Genomic DNA, 12,797 nt, shown 5'->3' on the forward strand with positions numbered 1-12,797 from the left:
CCAGTATCTCCTCTGGTGCTTGGGTTTGTCAAGCTCAATGATACCTCTTCCTCCCTGTGGCTTGAGTCTTCCTCATTCACAGTATTGGTGTTTGGTTTTGCATGGGAGATTCCAGGGATTGTGGGATCTCCTGTGGTTCTGCAGTGATAAAGGTAGAGATGTAGGGTAACTGAGGGCAGGATACGGATTTAGGACAACTGCCCTGAAGATGTATTTTTATACAGAGTATTTGTTGCTCTGAGAGGAGTAGGTGTCAAAAAAAAAAGCCCTTAAGGCAGCACTGTAGTGTAGTGGTTAGCATAACACTATTATAGCGCCAGCTAGACCCAGGTTCAATTCCAGCCACTGTCTGTAAGGAGTTTCTAAGTTCTCCCCGCATCTGCATGGTTTCCCTCCCACATTCCAAAGATGTACGGGTTAGGAAGTTGTGGGCATACTACGTCGGCGCCGGAAGCGTGGCGACACTTGCGGGCTGACCCCAGAACACTCTATTGCAAAAGATGTATTTCGCTGTGTGTTTCGATGTTCATGTGACTAATAAAGATATTCTTACATCTTCAGTCTGGTGAACCTTGCCCGCCACACAACCTGACCTGGACAAAACAGCAAGTTTAAGGAATTATTTCCAGTTTTTCTGTGAGCTACTTGTTATTTCACTGGTCACAGTCTGGCAGTACTGCTTTATCTGTTGGTGCCTTTTTGTTTTTGGTGTATTGCATATACTACTGTTCTTCACTTGCTCCACAAGAACGTTGAGTTCCATGTTTGTGAATCGAGGATCCCACCAGCTGCATGTCATGGAAACCGTATGGCCAGTACGCACCACAGGTGAAATTTAGTGGTCAGGTGCCCTTTAAAGTTTTAGGCCTGGAATAATTTGGCAAATAAGGCAAGTGTGCAGTATTTGAGTACTAATAGGTGCTTATTGACCACTGAAGAGCTTAGTGAAGCTTTACACATTCAAAAAATGCATGTGATTTCCACCAGGAGTGTTTCCCAGTTGCATGGGCATGAATCAGTACAGTACACAGGGCAGGTTTAATATTCCTATTTACTTACAGAAGAACTTGCTCTTAGATTGTCAATGCTTATAGTTGAAAAATGTTTTCATCTTATTTTGAATTGCTCCCCAAAAGCCTGACGAATGTCAAATCCATACCTTGATTCTTTAAATTTCGCTGGTGCTGCAACATTCATTATAAGTTTTTGAATTTTAAATTTTGAAATGCCATTATAATGGTGAGATTGCAACTGGAATGCTGTGTTCAAGTCTGGTCCCCTTATACGAGGGAAGATGTACTTGTAACAGAGAAGGTGCAACAAAGGTTCACCGGATTGATTCCTGAGCTTGTGGGGTTGTTTTATAAGGAGAGATTAAGCAGACTGACGCTATACTCACCAAGCTTTAGAAAAATAAGAAAAGCAAAAAAATTTTTAATGGCTTGGCGGGGTAAATGCTGTGATGTTTCGTCAGAAAAATATTGAATCTTGGAATTCTCTGCCTAAGAGAGGTGGTTAGAAAGTGGAATTGGGGTAAAAGATCAGCTGTGATTTATTGAACAGCAGAGCAGTGGGTGGGTAAATGGCTGACTCCAACTTCTATTTCTTATGTTGTGTTCTTATCTAGCTTAATGCCAAATTGGGCGAACTCAATTTTCCTTTCATTAATCTTCACCTGCCACAGTTTTGCCTGCATGCCTTTCTGCTCTCATCTGCAGTATTTAACATGGCATCTGATGTATGGTTCTTTCTTTTTTCCTCCTCAATCCAAGGATAAGCATAATGAGAAGCTGAGGCTCAGGTGCAGATCCCTGTGGGATGTTATTAATCACATTATTCCTACCTTGTATTGCTACTAATTAATTTCTCATTCAGCCAGGTACATTGCCTCAGATTTAATGCAGTGTTTGCCAAGTCTTTTATGTGAAACCTTGTTGAATGCCTTTTGGAAGCCCAGGGCTTACTCCCTTATCAACATCTGTTACCTTCTGCAAAGGTTATCTTTTATAAATCTCTTGCCTCCTACTGACCAGATCATACTTAGCCAAATGAATGGTTAATGTTCTTAACAGATTTAACTGAGATTTTGTAATATATACAATTTCCTTGTTTAACTCTTCAATCCTTCAAAAATGGAGTGTTGTGGATAGTTTGCTTTCCTGAATAAGGCAAGCAAATGACTAACATTTGAAAAGGGCTTAACTTTTTGTCAATGCATTTTAACAGAATAGAAAATGCTATTTAAAGTACATTATCTACTTGGATGAAATCTTTAAATATTACTGTTCCCCTTTATCAAGAATCATAATGTAGATACAGTAAACAAGCTCAGCATTGTATAATTAGACCCTTTTTGAGGAAGAAATGAGCCTTTAGCACATTCTGCTGTGGAGTGGTTGCAGAAGGGTTGAACATCCTTGGTGAAATGAGCTGGAATGGACCAGGAAACTGTCAAAATGGCAAAGGGCATTTTGCTGTAGGAAGGAAGGGACAAAGGTGAGAAAGGAATAAAGCTGAGGTAGGAATAAACAAGTCTTATGGATGTTTGATCTTCCACTGCAATACAAGCTTCTGCTTGGACTCTTACGGAAACTGAGACATTGGCTATTAGTTGGTGAATGACGAGTCCACAGATATTGGAAGTTGAACTCTCTATCACTTCCATAGTGAGCAGAAGGGGCTCTAGATTCCATACAAACCTTTGTGTGACTGGACATTTTTTCTGGGCATGCATGTCGGTAGCCTTGCCAGTACATCAATCATCTCATTGTGGATGCCCAGTAGCCTGTAAATGTCATCTGCCCCATTGAAGTCGGCATTTGAATGATCTGAAGTAGAATCAGCTTGTAGTCTTGCATCAGGGAAGCTGACTCTTGAGGTACCCTTTTTTCCCCTGCACTGGCTACAGGTCATGCTTGCCTGGTAACTTGCTATGTGGAGATCATCCATCTAAGCAACCTAACAGTGGATGAAATGCAAGGATCTGGGTTGGTGATTGCAAGTATTCAAGTGTTGGATTGAGTGATGGAGTGTCTTCTGTTTTCACTTGTACAGCTGTTGCCACTGTTTCCTCTAAAAGAGAAGGATGCACAAGATGATAGGAGGTCATCTCACCCTTCAGGCATGCTCCACTATTTTCCAGCACTTACCATCTCCCTTGTTTCACTTAATGTCCAGAAATCTTTTTTGAATGAATACAATGACAAAACCTCTGCAGCCCTTTATATTGGCATTCAGTGACCTGTGTATAATTGCATCAACATGACCTAATCTCCCACCATTTAATAAGTGCTGTGCTTTCCTGTTATGTACCAGAGTGAGTTAACCTCATTCCATCTCCCATGTTCTCATACACTCTCAGCTTATCCATTTCCTCTTGAAGCCTCTACATCTTCCTCCATGTCCTTAATTCCATCTAGTTTAGTATCATCAGCAAACTTGGAAATATGACAATTGACTCCTTCAGCCAAATTGTTGATGTGGATTGTGAAAAGCTGGGGCCCAAGCACCAATCTTTACGTTATCCCACTAGTTATAGTGGAACCAATCTGAGAATGATCCATTTATTCCCATTGTTTGCTTTCTGTCCAATAGCCAATTTTCAGTCCATATTAGTACATTGCCCCCAATTCCACCTTCTTGAACTTTGTTCACCAACCTCCTGCGTGGGAGATTAATGAACGCCTTCTGAAATTCCATTGGTTTTACTTTATCCATTCCACTGGTCACATCCTCGTTGAACTGTAGCACAGTCAAACATGAATTTCCTTTTGGAAATGCATGCTGATTCTGTCAATCCTATTATTTTCCAATTCTTTTACTATAACGAATAGAGTACGAAGTGAACACAGTGGGCAAGCAATGAACTGAATGCTCCACCATCTGTAGCTCTTGAATCTGAAGGAAGGGTGGTAGGGTACGAATATATTGTCACCAATCATTGTTCCCACAAACTCTGATCCAGCATTGTATTCTTCATGGGGTGAACTGTGGAGTCATGCTTGTCCCTCGACTTATTTCTGCTACTGATGTCAATTATATGCCACCATGTCCTGCAAGAGAAGGAAGTGTCTAAGTACTGCTCAATTTGTTTGAGCTTCATGTGATTTGATGTGGTTGAGAGTTGTGGCTTACTGGTAAGTTTTGCTGGACTGGTGGAGAATTTTGATGTTAAATTGCGGTCCTTGAATTTTGTGGGTTATGAAGGTTTCTCGTTTGGGTAGTTTGTGTGGCAAGTGTGCAGTGGATGGAAGATGGTGATTAATGATGCTGTTACTGACCTGGACTCAATGTGTGAGGTCATCAAAGTTCTTGCAGCACCATGTCCTTGAGACTTCAGGTGTTGGATGTCAATTGCTGGTTCTTCTCTGAAACACTCCCTGATCCCTGTACCCAGAAGAATGCTACTCATCTACTCCACCTTATCCGTCAAAGTCTCCTGAGCAACAATGGAAAATCTGAGTAATTGCTGTCATCTGTTTACTGACGTGTTTTCTGGCAAATTCCTAATTGTTGGAACGACTTCCGTAAGTTGCAACCGTAAAATACCTTGCCTTCACAAAATTAGAATGGCTTTGATCAATGATGGTTGGCTAACAGCAGTGAAAGTCAAAGACAGCAGCAGTGCAGTTACCATGATAATGTCACAGCGCACACAACATTCGGGCTCTACATCCTGTCAAACTGGCCTGGGTTCATCACAAAACAATATTGGCAACTGTTCTCACATTTTTTCAATTTTATCTACAGAATATAATAACAAATCCAAACAATATCTGAAATACTAAAAATGGTAAGTTGCATTTATTGTCACATAATTAGCTATTCAACATAAGTTCCACTGGAGGGAGCTGTAGTAATGTGCAACCTACATGAGTAAAACCATTGGGAAAATTATTGGATGAGAGGTGAATCGGTTAGTGTCAAAGCAGAATCTTCTGTCAAAAAGTCTGTTACAACCATGTGGTGTAATTAAATGTAGTGATTAAGTGAATTGCTAAAAATTTAAATTTGTATCATCCAGAAAGTAACTTTGCAGTTGAAACTGGAAGTTGGAATTATGAAGGTAAATGGATGTGGCAAGAGGTTTGTCCCAAAACCCTCAGTGAACTACACACCTGCACCATGAGACATAAAGCACATTCTTGCAATGTATAATTAATAAATGTGGATAAACACCTAAAATGTGCTAGTAATGATTTACCAAATATTCTGCACATTGTGATTACAAAACAGAAACTACAAACTACTCCATTTCGATATTTACGACAGCTGATGAGATGCATTTGCACAATCCATAGGATGTTAACTGTGAGCGTTTGGAAATAAGTTGGAGACAAAACAATTTTTTTTTCATTTATTTTGAAACATACTATTAGAGAAAATAGTGTAGAATTTTTAATTAGTGCTATTCTATTTTCTTAAAGGTAAAGTGTCCATTTCCACGCATTTTGCTGTTTAAACAAAGCAATCCAGAAAGTGGGAAAATGTACAGAATAGTTTGCCATCCTTGGTGAATTGTAAAGAAGGCCTTTGAAGTGCCGCACATGAGGCTGCTAAACAAAATAGGAGCCCATGGTATTACAGGAAGGGTACTGGCGTGGATAATTGGCTGACTGGCAGAAAGCAAGAAGTGAGAATAGAGGGCCTTTTCTGGTTGGCTGCCGGTGATTAGTGCTGTTCCACAGCGGTCAGTGTTGGGTCAGCTACTTTTCATGCTATATGTTAATGATTTGGATGACAGAATTGATGGCTTTGTGGCCAAGTTTGTGGATGATTCAAAGCTAGGTGAAGGGGCAGGTAGTGTTGAGGAAGCAGGGAGACTGCAGACAGACTTTGGATAGGTTGGGAGAGTGGGCAAAGAAGTGGCAGATGGAATACAGCATAGGGATGTGTGTGGTCATTTTGGTGGAAGGAGTAAAGGCGTAGACTATTTACTAAACAGAAAATTCAGAAATCGGAGGTGCAAAAGGACTTGGGAGTCCTGCTGCAGGATTCCCTAAAGGTTAACCTGCAGGTTGAGTCAGTAGTAAGGAAGGAAAATGCAATGTTAGCAATTATTTCGAGAGGACTAGAATATAAAAGGTGTAATGCTGAGGCGCTTAAGGTGTTGATCAGACCATATTTGGAGTACTGTGAGCAGTTTTGGGCCCCATATCTAAGGAAGGATGTGCTGGCATTGGAGAGGGTCCAGAGGAGGTTTACGAGAATGATCCAGAGATAAAAGGGTTAATGTATAAGGAGCGTTTGATGGCTCTGGGCCTGTACCTGCTGGAGTTTAGAAGGATGGGGGGGGGGGGGGGGACCTACCAAATATTGAAAGATTGGGTAGTGTGGACATGGAGAGGATGTTTCCAGTAGTGGGAGAGTCTAGGACCAGAGGGTACAGCCTCAGAATAGAAGGACATCTCTTTGGAACAGAGATGAGGAGGAATTTCTTTAGCCAGAGGGTGGTGAATCTATAGAATTCATTGTCACAGATGCTGTGGAGGCCAAGTCATTTGGGTATATTTAAAGCGCAGGTTGATAAGTTCTTGATTAGTTAAGGGTGGAAAAGGTTATGGGGAGAAGGCAGGAGAATTCACTGAGAGGAATAATAAATTAGCCATGATCGAATGGTGGAGCAGACTCAATGGGCCGAATGGCCTAATTCTGCTCCTCTGTTTTATGGTCTAAACCTGTCTGAGGATCAATGTGCTCCTTGTCCCAGGACAAGGTAAAAGCCAATACTTTTGTTGATAAGTACATTATGCCAGAGTCCACCTTTTCCTGCACTGGGATGATGTGAAAATGCTGCTAAAACTCTAATCATCCCTATTTTGCAATGACTTTTCATGACAATTTTTCAGTGTTTTAGTAATTAGATTCTGCAATTTATGCTCTTTGTAATTAGTGTCATTGCATTATGCCAAAATCTCTTGCATGAGATTTTAGGGATTTGTTACCATTGTTTCAAGAAATTACGTAATTTTTTGTAATCTCTGTTTTGTGAAAAGTGCAAATTATTGGGATAAAAACTGCTGACCACCACCACCCCCCCCCCCCAGTGGCAAAGATGCATATTTTACACCAGTTGAAATGAGAGATTATAGACTATTAGCCTAAATTGTTAAGTGGAGATGGAGAGACCTGCAAATGCTGGAATCTGAAGCAAAAAAAAGCTGCTGGAGCAACTCAGTTGGTCAGGTCCAGAAAAAGGGTCTCGACCAGAAACGTTTCCCTCCACAGATGCTGCCTGATCCACTGAGTTCCTCCAGCAGCTTGTTTCTTTGATCTATAACATTAACTGTTTTTTGCTTCACAGATGCTGTTTTGACCTGCTGCATATTTCCAGCATTTTCTGACTTTATTTCAGATTTCTCACTTCGGCAGTAATTTGCTTTTGGACTTTGCATGTCAATATTATGTTTGTAGGATATCCATGACACAGTTGATAGTGGGGAAAATACTTGAGAGAAATTTATATGCTGTTCTCAATGTCAAAATGTCCACAAGTTGGATTTAGAAGGAACTTTGGACATCTTAACAGTTGAAAGATGGTAGCTTTGGACGGCCCTTCAACATCACTGGGACATGGAGATGCATAATTAGATTTTCCACAATGGGAAGTAATTGTGCACAGCTACAGTCATTCAACAGAACATTTTTAAAATCTACTCCAGCATCCAAAACTTATTTGAAGCCTCCAAATGAGCTTCAGGAAATCAAAGATTTTCTGGGACATTGTTGTTAATTTTGATGATGACAGTTAATTTCTAACAGGATTAATTGGCTTTGGCATTTTCTAGGAAGTTCGCTTCATTTTGAAGGCTGCAGAAGTTTCTATACAATATACGATCCTTATTTCTTTTAGTAGAACAGAATTTTCCTGAAACATAATTGTGAATTTGTAACGAGTGCCATTATTGCTGGGTGAAATATTGTGATGGGGTGAAATATGCCATGAATTGTGAATTCTATAAAGTGCACTTCTCAAAAATGTGACCTACCCATCCATTTTGAGTAATTGCTTAAAAATGCACTGTACATACAAACTGAATTTGTGCAAAATTCAAACTATTTCGCAGAAGAAAGCTGAGAATTGAGATTTTATGCTGTTCTCATACCATCAACTTTGGAGGCTCAAAGGCAACAATTGAAATAATGGACTTCTGCAGGCAGTAAATTATTAGAGATTTGTTAAATTTGTCTATTTTTACTTTTCCTTTGTCTTTTTCTTTATCCAATCTTTTCCTTGCTTTCTTTGCATCTAATTTGACTTGATTTCACAATCTCATTCTCTGCTGTTTATTCTGTTTCTTCCTCTGCTTTAAATTTTAATTATTTAAGGTTTCATCATTTACCAAAATTGAAGATACCACACTGATACATATTTGCACTTTAAGTGAGTCATAGGATAAAGTAATTGAACTGGGGGGTGGGGGGGAGGGGGGAGCTGGGAGGAAAAATAAACCGTCCCAACACTTACCAGGAAATGTGGCACTTAGGTGTCCTGCATTTAAGAATGAATTGCCTTTCAAGAAAAGAACAAGACAATAAATATAGTAAATGAACAATGGTTAAATATCATGGATTCTGATTTTTAAGGAAATATTAGGAACTTATTTTTCTATTCAGTGTCTTGCACCTTAGATGCTTATCAGCTGTACTATTATGTTCAGCGCAGCTTTGGAGGAAATTTGCTACTGGAGGCTAGATCAAGCTTGGTAATCATCATCAGTATTGCCAAATGGAACTATATTTTGAGTAGTGTAAAACTTCCAGCTTATTACACTACAATTGTAGTGCTGATGAGAGATGAATGTTCTGTCAATTCTTCCTTCGGTATTGCACTGGAACATCAACCTGTTTACTGATCCAGTTTATATTGAGGATCCTAAGGCCACAAAAAATATAAATGTAAGATATCTTTATTAGGCACATTTACATCAAAACACATGGTGAAATGCATCTTTTGCGTAGAATGTTCTGGGGGCAGCCCGCAAGTGTCGCCACACCTCCAGTGCCAACATAGCATGCCGACAACATCCTAACCTGTACTACTTTGGAATGTGGGAGGAAACTAGACCACCCAGAGGAAACCCACACAGACACGGAGAACATACAAACTGCTTCCAGACAGCAGCCAGAATTGAACCTGGGTCACTGGTGCTGTAATAGCATTACACTGATTGAAGGATTTTCTGAATTACATGTGTGATTTTTTTTTTAACCACAATGCACCTAGTTAAATGTTCAGTCCATATACTTCATGTTTTCATGTATCAGTTGTTTTAAGACTATGGAATTATTTATTATGCCACTAACAAATTTTCATCTATAGGTGATTGAGTATGCAGAGGAACTATCCTCTTATGAATTGATCAATAATAGCATTACATCCACTGCCCATGAAATTGTTACATGGCACTGGTTCTTTCAGCTTTGTAGGAGTAAATTTGCTTACAATTTCTTGTGTGCATTTTTAGTGTTCACTGATTTGTGTTCCATTTCTTCCTTCTCTTTGCAATTTGAGTAAGGCCAAGGCTAGAATTTTACTTTCAGTGTAGATTTTTATGCCAGTTCTTGGGCAGTTTAGGTGCCACCTCTGGCAAACTGGCAGCAACAATGCGGGTAGTATGTTATGTTAATTGTTGGCAATCTACTATTATCATTAGCAATGGCTACCTTCCTACTTACCCATAATTTGTGCTACTAAAAGGGATCCTCTGGGGCTTGCAGGTTTGGTTTTGAAAGTTGAGTGTACATATTTTTTTCATTTCTATTAGAACCATAGAACACTACAGCACAGAAGACAGGCCATTCGGCCCTTCTATTCTTGCCAAACCATTATTCCGCTAGTCCCATTTACCTGCACCCAGTCCATAACCCTCCAGACCTCTCCTGTCCATGTATCTATCTAATTTATTCTTAAAGCTTGAGTGAGCCCGCATTTACTACATCAGATGGCAGCCCGTTCCACACTCCCACCACTCTTTGAGTGAAGAAGTTCCCCCTAACCCTTTCCCCTTTCAGCCTAAAGCCATGTCCTCTCCTACTTTTCTCCTAATCTAGGTGGAAAGAACCTACTTGCACTTACTCTATCAATACCCCTCAATTTTGTAAACCTCTATCAAATCTCCCCTCGTTCTTCTGCGCTCCAAGGAATAAAGTCCTAACCTGTTCAATCTTTCCCTGTAACTCAACTCCTGAAGACCCGGCAACATGCTAGTAAATCTCCTCTGCACTCTTTCAATCTTACTGATATCCTTCCTATAGTTAGGTGACCAGGACTGCACACAATACTCCAAATTTGGCCTCACCAATGTCTTATACAACCTCACTGTAACATCCCAATTCCTATACTCAATACTTTGATTTATGAATGCCAGGATGCCAAAAGCCTTTTTTTTTACAACCCTGTCTACCTGTGATGCCACTTTCAAGGAATTATGTATCTGAACTCCCAGATCCCTTTGTTCCTCGGCACTCCTCAGTGCCCTACCATTTACTGTGTATGTCCTACCTTAATTTGTCCTTCCAAAATGCAACACCTCACACTTGTCTGCATTAAATTCCATCTGCCATTTCTGGCCCATTCTTCCAGTTGGTTCAGATCCCCTTGCAAGTTTTGAAAGCCTTCCTTGCTGTCCACTACGCCTCCAATCTTGGTGTCATCAGCAAACTTGCTGATCCAATTTACCACATTATCATCTAGATCATTGATATAGACAACAATGGCCCCAGCACAGATCCCTGAGGCACACCACTAGTCACAGGCCTCCACTCTGAGAAACAATCATCCACTACCACTCTCTGTAAGAGACATTTGGAGTTTTGGAAGTTGTGAATGGGTGCAGTTGTTTATGGGAACAATTTTTACTGAGCTTATACCAACTCCATCTTTACATGGGTTTTTTGGTCACCAAATGATGGAAAAATGGGATACAAGTGGTGATGTGCTGGAAATGGAGGAGGATTCTGGATCACTAAAGAGCGCAATGGGTTTCTAAAGAGCAATTCTCCTAGTTTGACTTAGCAGAGGAGCAGTTTTCCTTGCCTCAGCTGTAGCCATAGAAGTGCTTTGCCGATGACAGCCAGTTTAACAGTTTAGCCCTTTTCAGAGGTATGTTGCAAACTTGTAGCACAGAGCTGCATTAAGTAGATTAGTCATTGTCTAGTTTCTTGAGATGGTGATTAGCAGGCAGAGTAAATGAGAGGGTTTTCCAGAATAGCAGATTTCTCAGTGGTGTAATACATCATTGATTTCACCAATATTATTATTGAGGGCTCCACATCAGAAATCTGAGATGTTCATGAAATGAAAAGGATATCATTCCATCAATGGATGGTTTATCTGCTACTATGATGTACAGGAAATAATGATCAACTCTGAATACCTGGGAGCAGTCACTACTTCTGCATAAATGCAGCCATCTGCTCTGCCATCTCACAGGGCAGCTACTTGGAGATGAGGATACCTGGTCAAAACTGGACTCCTCAGAGCTATGGATGTCCATGCACAAAATGGGAACATGATTACGAAAAGCCACAGTACTTCCCCCAACACAAGTTAGCAAATATTTGGCGTCCTTGGGGAGCATTTCCACTGAGTAGACTACTTGGATGGGCCTTCAGTCCAAAGGGGAATGAATGTGCTAACGTAATCTGTTGTATCCTTACTGACTTACTGATCATGCAGCTCGGTCCTTGCTGATGGTTGGTGATCAGTAATACCAGAATCGGAAGTGAAGGGAGGGAAAAGCTGACAGCAGGAGCCCTTTTCTGGTCATGCAGTTGGGGACAGACAGACTGTATTGCAATGCCAATGAAGAGAAGTTTGCAAAGAATCGGTCTCCTTCTGAGAGTGCAGTAGGCCATTGCCCTCATTCAAAAACGTCAGGACAGCACTCAGAATTTTATACAGTAAATGGCCAGAGCCCTTGGGAGCACTGATATGCAGCGGGATCTTGGGGTGCAAGTCCATAGCTTCCTGAAAGTGGCAACCCAAGTAGATAAGGTGGTAAATAAGGAGCATAGCATACTTGCCTTCATTGGTTGGGCTGTTCAGTGTAAAAGATAGGAAGTTGTGCTGCAGCTGTATAAAACTTTGGTCAGGCAACGTTTGGAGTATTGTGTGCAGTTCTGGTCACCACATTACAGGAAGGATTGGAGGCTATGGAGAAGGTGCAGAAGAGCTTTACCAGGATGTAGCCTGGATTAGAGAGGATCAGCTATAAGGAGAGTGGAAAAATTTAGATCATCTTCCCAAGAGCATCAGAGGCTGACGGGAGACCTGGTCAAAGTATATAAAATTATGAGAGGCGTGGACAGGGCCGACAGTTGGTCTTTATCCCAGGATGGAAATGTCAAATATCAGAGGGCATAGTCTTAAGGTGAGAGGTGGAAATTTTAAAGGAGATTTACATGACAAGTTTTTAAACACAGAGTGGTGGGTGCCTGGAATACCTGCTGGGGAGGTGGTAGAAGCAGCTGTGATAGCAACATTTTGGAGGCATTTAGACAAGCACATGAACAGGCAAGGAATGGAGAGGGATATGGACCATGTGGGCAGGTGTGCAGTTTAAATTGGCATCATGGTTAGCACAGATTGTGGGCTGAAGGGCCTGTTTCTGTGCTATGCAGTTCTATGCATTGGGCTGATAAATTTCAATTAACATAAATGCTACACGTGCCAGACATTGACCATGTCCAATCAGTGATGTTCAACGGCATTCAGACTGGAATTGAATTTAGGAGCCGAGAGGTAACGTTGCAGCTATATAGGACCCTGGTCAGACCCCACTTGGAGTACTGTG

This window comes from Pristis pectinata, chromosome 5 (assembly GCF_009764475.1).
Source record: "Pristis pectinata isolate sPriPec2 chromosome 5, sPriPec2.1.pri, whole genome shotgun sequence".
In the NCBI taxonomy this organism is placed as follows: Eukaryota; Metazoa; Chordata; class Chondrichthyes; order Rhinopristiformes; family Pristidae; genus Pristis; species Pristis pectinata.